Source organism: Triticum aestivum, chromosome 3D, assembly GCF_018294505.1.
Source record: "Triticum aestivum cultivar Chinese Spring chromosome 3D, IWGSC CS RefSeq v2.1, whole genome shotgun sequence".
Taxonomy (NCBI): Eukaryota; Viridiplantae; Streptophyta; class Magnoliopsida; order Poales; family Poaceae; genus Triticum; species Triticum aestivum.
The window spans coordinates 145245675-145254603 of NC_057802.1; the positions used below are offsets into that span (position 1 = coordinate 145245675).

The 8929-nt window shown below is 44.1% G+C and overlaps 1 protein-coding gene and 1 long non-coding RNA gene across 3 annotated transcripts in view; one reads left to right on the forward strand and one right to left on the reverse strand.

The window, feature by feature from the left end:
* LOC123077953 (uncharacterized) overlaps positions 1-462 on the reverse strand; it is a 2895-nt gene extending 2433 nt beyond the window's left edge. The window contains exon 1 of one of the 2 annotated variants that reach the window (XR_006436945.1): positions 43-462. This is a non-coding gene — a long non-coding RNA (uncharacterized lncRNA). The remainder of the gene's footprint in view (positions 1-42) is intronic. The other variant, XR_006436944.1, reaches the window with a different exon arrangement.
* LOC123077952 (uncharacterized) overlaps positions 1-598 on the forward strand; it is a 7739-nt gene extending 7141 nt beyond the window's left edge. The window contains exon 3 of the transcript XR_006436943.1: positions 513-598. The gene's annotated coding sequence lies outside the window, so the exon portion shown is untranslated. The remainder of the gene's footprint in view (positions 1-512) is intronic.
* The last annotated feature ends 8331 nt before the right edge of the window (positions 599-8929 follow it).

Here is an 8929-nt window from a genome sequence, read left to right on the forward strand (position 1 = left end):
CGGCCGGTGCTACTCCGGCAGCGGATTCAGACGATGGCGCACCTGATTTGACCTGGCAAAGCAGGAATCATAGATGAGGATAGGGATCGTTCCACGCCAGGATGGAGCACCAGCGTTGTCGCCCGGGGGTCGCACAGGTGTAGAAGATGATGTGGTTTGGAGAAGCAGCGAGCGGAGCTGGCCGGCGGGGCGGCCGTGCTGCTCGACGGCGGGGAGAGCAGGAAGCAGCAGCGTGCGAGGCGGGGTAGAAGGAAATCTGGGCGAGGAGCTCCGGGCGGTGCGTGGGAACTGGATGAGCTTGGGCCGGTGTGGCTGCAACTGGAATAGGAGAGATTAAGAGAGAGATTAGCGAGAGGTTTACGGCGGGGCTATGGGCAGTTAATTCCCTATTGATGTTTTCTTTTTTACAAAAGCAACTCAGTTTGTGAGGCATCGGATTTCAATTGAATGGATGGCGTTGGAATGGTCTGATGCTGGACATTATAGATAACAAGCGTTTCCCTACATTTTAGTATTGGTCTGTCTTGTCTTAATTTTTTATTCTGGGTGCATTGGCAAAGCTTACCTTTCCGGTGCACTTTGACCAATTGATGTAGAGGTGATTACACTGGTGGTGTCTCAACTTGCCACCAATGTTCACACTTGCCATCAATGTTCATTTTGATGCATAAATTTGAAGAATACACTGAACTGGGGTAAAAACTTGGCTCTTTGGTTTAAAATACGGTTCAAATCACGCTTTCGTACGTCCGCGCTGCTGACTAGATGCCAGCGTGTCTGCAGGACCCATTGACAGCGACTGCGAGCGCGCACAGAGGCGTGTGGTCGTGTGGGTGGCTGGAATATTTCGAAAAACCCCTTCATTTTTTCTTATTTTTGCAAACAAGGCGCTGAGCTGGTGGGACAACGCAACCCTGATTTCGCGCTCGTATCCTAACATGTCGCAGGTCAGTTCGATTGTGCTGCCGCGAGCTCTTCTCCTCGACTCTCCTAGTTCGATCGTTCGGAGTTGCCGCCTGGGGGGGTCGTGACGACGCCATTGATCATCGCGGGCGTGGATGGCGGAGCCTCGTCGGCGAGCACCCGTCGATGCAGCCCCTCCATACGGTGAGAAACTGAGAATTGCCTCGCCTCCTTTGCCCCTCTGTACCCTGCTTTCATTAGGGTTTTATTAGAAGAATTCATGGAGCGACAGGCACTGGCGGGATAGAATAGCAGTCAGATAGTGGCTGTGTCCACGTATGTGATATGGAAGTTGCAACCAGGCAATTGTTGTCCTTGTCATGATCGGAGATGGATGGGGCAGCACCATGGAGCAAGCTGCAGGGGAAGGTGGTGCTCGTGAGGGACCCTTCTTCGACATCGATAGTGAGTTCTACCTTGACCTGGCCCGCGCCGGCGACCATGTCATCGCTGCACCGATCGTCTCCTTTGCTCCTTCTGTGATGAGATGAACGTGTTGGCTGTCGAGCTTGATGCCGCCGCAGACAGGTCGGCCGTGTCAGTGGCTTGATCGACAATGCAAGCCTGTCGGTGGTAATGCATGGGTTAGTAAGATGCCTCTTTTTTGGTAATCGTGATCGATAAAAAATTCAGACTAGATGACATACATAAGGAACTATTTGCCGCACAGGCGCAAACCACATTTGTCGGGTTTTAGGAACAAGCTTTTAAACATGAGAAGAGTAGCAGGAGTAATTATGAGGCTGATTCAGTAGCGAAGTCTGTACTGTCTCTGTACTGCTGCCGACATGTTTGGTTTGATCCACGACCAGCAGACAAGTTTTCTGTACCTACAAGTTGTATTAGTAGGCTACAGCCACAAATATTATGAATGAATAGTGAGGGGAAGGTGGATTTGATTTTATCAAAAATAGTCAGTACAGGTATGCTGAAAATTCAACAATAGCATTGCTGAACTTTTTTTGGCATACGCTTAACTGAATTTACGACACTGAATGTTCGACAGTGGCTTAACTGAATTTTGGACACTTTTTGACAGAAGTTAATCTTGTCACACTAGTATTTCTGTTTAATATTTGATCAGTGCCCATCTGTGAGGGGATGACACGTATGTGTATTTGTTGCCTGGAAACCATCTATGTGGTTGGGTTGTTCACTACAATTTTTTTATGAAGTGAATTCTCAAGTTAATTGTTAACTAAAGTTAAGAGCTTCATAGTTAACTGAATTTTGTTTGTTTACTAAATTGTGTGTTGTAAGCTAAAGTAAGAGTGAACTAAGTACTTCTTATTTGCATTGCAGGTGCTTTTGATGGTCTTTTCTCAGTTGAGATTCACCACAAAGGCTTATTTTGTGGAACTGAAAGCAATAGCACATACATGGATTATGAAGTTGCTTGGTTTGACAATTGTGATAGTGATACTTTGTCCATTTTATGGATCAATGATTTTCTGCAGTAGCTCGGGTACGACAGAGTGAGTGTGAAGCTTGATGTGTTTTGGTGTCAGACGGGAAAGACATTGGGTGATGGATTGAGAGAGATAAAGTGTGATGCAGACATCCTTGCAATGATAGCAACAACTACAGAGCACAAGAATTTGTTGCTGATTGTAGACCATGGAGGGACACCTGAACCGCCAAAGGTCATTACTCCAGGAAATGAAAGCAAGGGAAAAGAGAAAACTATCCAGGATGAGGAAAGAAGTGTGCCAAAGAATAGGAGGGGAAGGATCACCCTCAGGTTGTGGTGATGAAGAAATGGAGGAAGAAGGTGGAGTAGATGCAGAAGCAGCAGATTCAGAGACTGATGAGGATTTCTATGATAGTGACTGTGATGTGGAGGATGGGGACGATGATTTATTTGAGACAAATATAGATAAAGAAGTGGATGATCACAGAGAGAAGGATACACCATGTGACTATGAAGCAGAGCTAGCAGAGGATGCTCTAGACGATTCCCACCTTGAATTGTCCAAAGAAGAGAGGGACAAGTTGAAGTACCATTTCAAGGCATTTAATGCAGAAATAGATTTAAATGCCCCCTGTTTTTAGACTTGGCATGGTGTTTGGTAATGTGCAGGAGCTAAGACATGCTATAACATCATATAGCATCAGGAACAGGGTTCAAGTGAAGAAGACAAGGAATACTTCTACTAGAGTTGTAGCTCAATGCTCTGGTGATTGCCCATGGTATCTTCAGGCAAGCAAGGACAACAGAACTTCTAGTTTTGTCATAAAGAAGTTCTTTGATGAGCACACTGTTGGGGAACGTAGTAATTTCAAAAAATTTCCTACGCACACGCAAGATCATGGTGATTCATAGCAACGAGAGGGGAGAGTGTTGTCCACGTACCCTCGTAGACCGACAGCGGAAGCGTTATCACAACGCGGTTGATGTAGTCGTACGTCTTCACGATCCGACCGATCAAGTACCGAACGTACGGCACCTCCGAGTTCAGCACACGTTCAGCTCGATGACGTCCCTCGAACTCCGATCCAGCCGAGTGTTGAGGGAGAGTTTCGTCAGCACGACGGCGTGGTGACGATGATGATGTTCCACCGACGCAGGGCTTCGCCTAAGCTCCGCAACGGTATTATCGAGGTGTAATATGGTGGAGGGGGGCACCGCACACGGCTAAGAGATCTCAAGGATCAATTGTTGTGTCTATGGGGTGTCCCCCTGCCCCCGTATATAAAGGAGCAAGGAGGAGGCAGCCGGCCAAGGGAAGAGGCGCGCCAAAGGGGGGAGTCCTACTCCCACCGGGAGTAGGACTCCTCCTTTCCTTGTGGGAGTAGGAGAAGGGAAGGGGGAAGGAGAAAAAGGAAGGGTGCGCCCCCCTTCCCTAGTCCAATTCGGACCAGACCATGGGGAGGGGTGCGGCCACCTTTTGAGGCCTTTCTCTCCTTTCCCGTATGGCCCATTAAGGCCCAATACGAATTCCCGTAACTCTCCGTTACTCCGAAAAATACCCGAATCACTCGGAACCTTTCCGAAGTCCGAATATAGTCGTCCAATATATCGATTTTTACGTCTCGACCATTTCGAGACTCCTCGTCATATCCCTGATCTCATTCGGGACTCCGAACTCCTTCGGTACATCAAAACTCAATAAAACTGTCATCGTAACGTTAAACGTGCGGACCCTACGGGTTCGAGAACTATGTAGACATGACCGAGACACGTCTCCGGTCAATAACCAATAGCGGGACCTGGATGCCCATATTGGCTCCCACATATTCTACGAAGATCTTTATCGGTCAGACCGCATAACAACATACGTTGTTCCCTTTGTCACCGGTATGTTACTTGCCCGAGATTTGATCGTCGGTATCTCGATACCTAGTTCAATCTCGTTACCGGCAAGTCTCTTTGCTCGTTCCGTTACACATCATCCCGCAACTAACTCATTAGTCACAATGCTTGCAAGGCTTATAGTGATGTGCATTACCGAGTGGGCCCAGAGATACCTCTCCGACAATTGGAGTGACAAATCCTAATCTCGAAATACGTCAACCCAACAAGTACCTTTGGAGACACCTGTAGAGCACCTTTATAATCACCCATTTACGTTGTGACGTTTGGTAGCACACAAAGTGTTCCTCCGGTAAACGGGAGTTGCATAATCTCATAGTCATAGGAACATGTATAAGTCATGAAGAAAGCAATAGCAACATACTAAACGATTGAGTGCTAAGCTAACGGAATGGGTCAAGTCAATCACGTCATTCTCCTAATGAGGTGATCTCGTTAATCAAATGACAACTCATGTCTATGGCTAGGAAACATAACCATCTTTGATTAACGAGCTAGTCAAGTAGAGGCATACTAGTGACACTCTGTTTGTCTATGTATTCACACATGTATTATGTTTCCGGTTAATACAATTCTAGCATGAATAATAAACATTTATCATGATATAAGGAAATATATAATACTTTATTATTGCCTCTAGGGCATATTTCCTTCACACACTTGTAGTAAGTCCTGGAATCTTAAAGGGTTGACAGCTCCTTTTCTAACCAAAAAATTCAAAAATGAGTTCAGAGACAATGAGAAGATGCCCTTAAAGAAATAAGAAGAGAAGGTTCAGACAGAGTTCAACCTCATACCAACCAGGAGCAAACTGGGAAGATCCAGAAGAGCATCAGTGAAGGAGATAAGGGGGGATGATGATGATCAATACAAGCAGTTATGGGATTATGGAGAGGAATTAAGGCAAAGCAATCCTGGTAGCAAATTTTTCCTATGCACAAAGGAGATAGTAGATGAGAAGACGAAGGAGACACATGAGCACTTCTCAACATTGTACTGGTCTTTGGATGCATGCAAGAGAGGTTGGCTTATGGGTTGCAGGCCAATAATTTATTATTGATGGATGTCACATAAAGACCAGATATAAAGGAAACTTACTCACAACTGTTGGTGTTGACCCGAATGAACATTTGGAATGTGATGTTACGTACCTTAAATTTTAAGTATTTGGCTGTAATGTTATGTACCAGACTTGTTCATAGTGTTGCTGTCAAAAATTTGGTACCGAATATCACTTTGTTGCTGTCAAAATTTGTATCTCTTCACAATGTGCATGCAAGATTTGGCAGTAATATTCAGTGCTGCTGTGAAGTTAATTATCATGTACTACTATCTTCGTCCGACGTCGACCATTCGCGGTACGCCGGTGCCACCCATCTGTACATGGACAACAAATGAAACATGGGAGAGAGGGAGTCAAATATGGGTGACAGAAGGGATGAGAGAGGTGACCGGTGCCGACAAGCTCGAAGGCTCGCCGCCGCCGACAAGCTCGAAGGCTCGCCGCCGACGACCAGCTCCAGGGCTCCCCGCCGCCGTGCTACTTGCTGCTGCGGCCAAAAGGGGAAAGGGGTTAGGGATTTGGGGGCTGGGCCGAAGCGTTGGTGTTGTGTCCCACCGGCTCAGGGGATTCTGTGCAAAAATAAAAACATGAAGGTTTTTTTTTGTAACATTCCAGCCACACGCCCCTGTGCGCGCTTGCAGTGGCTGGCAACGGGTCCCGCAGACACGCTGTCATCCTAGCCAGCAGCCCGGATGTATGAAAACGTGAATTGAACAGTATTTGAACCAAATAGCCAAGTTGTAGCACTAGTTCAGTGTATTTTTCAACTTTATGCATCAAAGTGAACATTGGCGGCAAGTTGAGGCACCACTAGTGTAATTACCTCATAAAGTAAAGCTAATAATAAAGAATGGACTGCTTCCGGTCGTCCGTCGCGTAATTTTGTAGAAATCCCCCTATAGTTACTAGTAATTAAGCCGTGGTATAGTTTTAAGTGATAACCACGTTTCGTTTTGCAGAAACCCCCATAGTTTTTTATAACTAATCCGCACTACTATTTTAAGTGACTCTTGCAAAACATTTCACGTTTTGCAAAGAACCCTTTGCTATTTCCTAAATTTAATCCACAATCTATATCATATGTTTTTAAGAATAGTCATATCTTTTAACTAGTAACTCCAATTTTAATGTGTTATATATGAAATTTGATCGAAAATATGTAGAATCTGAATATTATGTTATTTTACCTATTAAACATTTTTAAAATGTTGTTTTGGATGCAACCTTAATAAATAGTGCATGATCCATCTTTATTTCGTACCGCTGTAGATCCAGATAGAAAATGAACAACTCAACAAAACCAAATTAGAGACGAAAGAAACCATCTATAACCCCACATGCACGCGACGGCAAAACCTCACAGGAAAAAAGAAAGCAAATTTCTGATCTTGTGCCGAGAAAGAGAGATGCATTAGGATTGACACATTCAAACGCATTGTGTTTGTGTGGGCATTGATGTCAAGTTCAAATAAAGAACGTGGACCTATTGAGGTCTTGAGTCATGATTCTTGGATTAGGGACGAGTGTTATTTTTTTCCCGTTGCAACACACGGTCTCTTTTGCTAGTAATACTAAAAGCACGAAGCTTTCTTAGTTCTCCATATCCGTTAATTTTGTCTTAACCATAAAATTGACGATCGATATTTTTAAAAAGGGAATCGATCTGGAAAAGAAATACAGACACCTGCCGAATCGACATGGACTCTTTAACAAGGGGATCGATCCAATCTATCTAGGAAATCTATGAAAAAACGCAATCTAGGCAAATAAATACAGACACCTGCCGAATCGGTGTGGACTCTTTCTGCTCTCGCATCTGTCTTTCCCCACCCAACCCCCATATTATTTGTTCATCGGCCGCTTGCGCAACATAGCCCCTCCTCGTCCCGTGAGTAAAAAGAATCCGAGCCCCGTACCGTATCAATTCTGCAGTAGAGCAAAATCATAAGACAAATGAAGAGTTCAAATGATTCACTCATCCATTGCAACGTGGGAGACCCACTTATATACATGATGAAGGGGTGTGTTGGGGAGACACCTTTCCCCCAACAGACACCTCCTGGAAGGCATCCCTCCCATATAATTGATCACATGTTTTATTTCTCAACCCCCCCCCCTTGATCAATTCGTCATCTGTATATTGCAAACAGAAAACTCCTCCAATAACCCTGTGGAAAAAAAGAGGAGAAACCTTATGATAATATGCAATCGAAAACTCCTTTAAAACCAAGTGGAAAAAAATATAAGGAGAAAGCAACATGGCATATATCTGCACTTGTATTTATATTGTCTCGTTAAGAACCTTATATGAGAAACATTATGGAAAACCCATAAAGAGAAAAGGAGTACAATATGAATGATCTGAAGTTCACCAACATGTTATAACTTGGGATTTTTACTCCCCTTGAACTTTGCAAACATCAATGTTATCTCATACCAATTCCACAAACCTGATTCTGGAATATAAACGTTGGTACAGACATTGCAAATATCACAATAATTTGTTTGCATATTACACTCCTACATTTCTGTAATTAGCGAGGATAAATATAACCCATAAGCAATACAAGTGACATTATCTTGGTAGATAATGATAGTCAATTTCAATGAATCTCCACATGATTTCACATGTAGGCAGTCATTCTGCGAAGCCATACACATCTTGTAATGCTTCAAATAAAATAATTACAGCAGAATGATCTCTGGAAGGACCCATTTGAAGTCTATTCTGAAGGCTCCCCTCAGAATACTCTTCCAGTAAATCCAGTCTTTGATATGACACTATTGGGATCAGGTTATTAGCCACTATCACGATATCACACCATGGTGCCATCTTGATTTTCCAGATCGAATTAATCAAGACCTTTTGTGTCTTGGACATATCTGAGGATATACCTTATATCAACCATTATACCTTTATTGGGGATTGCACTCTCAATATATTGCCAACAAATATAATGTCAGGCCTGGCGTATTTTGCAAGATATATGAGTGCTCTCATGGTATACAGATATGGAACTTCAGGTCCACTATCACTTCACCATCTCCCCTCGGTCTAAATGGGCTTGTATCCCATGTCAGGTATAATATGATCATATGTGTCTTTGATATATCCAATATTTCTAGATATATGAAGACTGATATACATTTATTCCAGAGGGAATATGCTCAACTATAAACTTAGCATGATTTGGTTTGACCCAAATATTCATCTTAAAATGATTGTGCATATCTCATATGTGGTATATGTTGGGAAACGTAGTAATTTCAAAAATTTCCTACGCACACGCAAGATCATGGTGATGCATAGCAACGAGAGGGGAGAGTGTTGTCCACGTCCTCGTAGACCGACAGCGGAAGCGTTATTACAACGCGGTTAATGTAGCCGAACGTCTTCACGATCCGACCGATCAAGTACCGAACGTACGGCACCTCCGAAGTTCTACACACGTTCAGCTCGATGACGTCCCTCGAACTCCGATCCAGCCGAGTGTTGAGGGAGAGTTTCGTCAGCACGATGGCGTGGTGACGATGATGATGTTCCACCGACGCAGGGCTTCGCCTAAGCTTCGCGATGGTATTATCGAGGT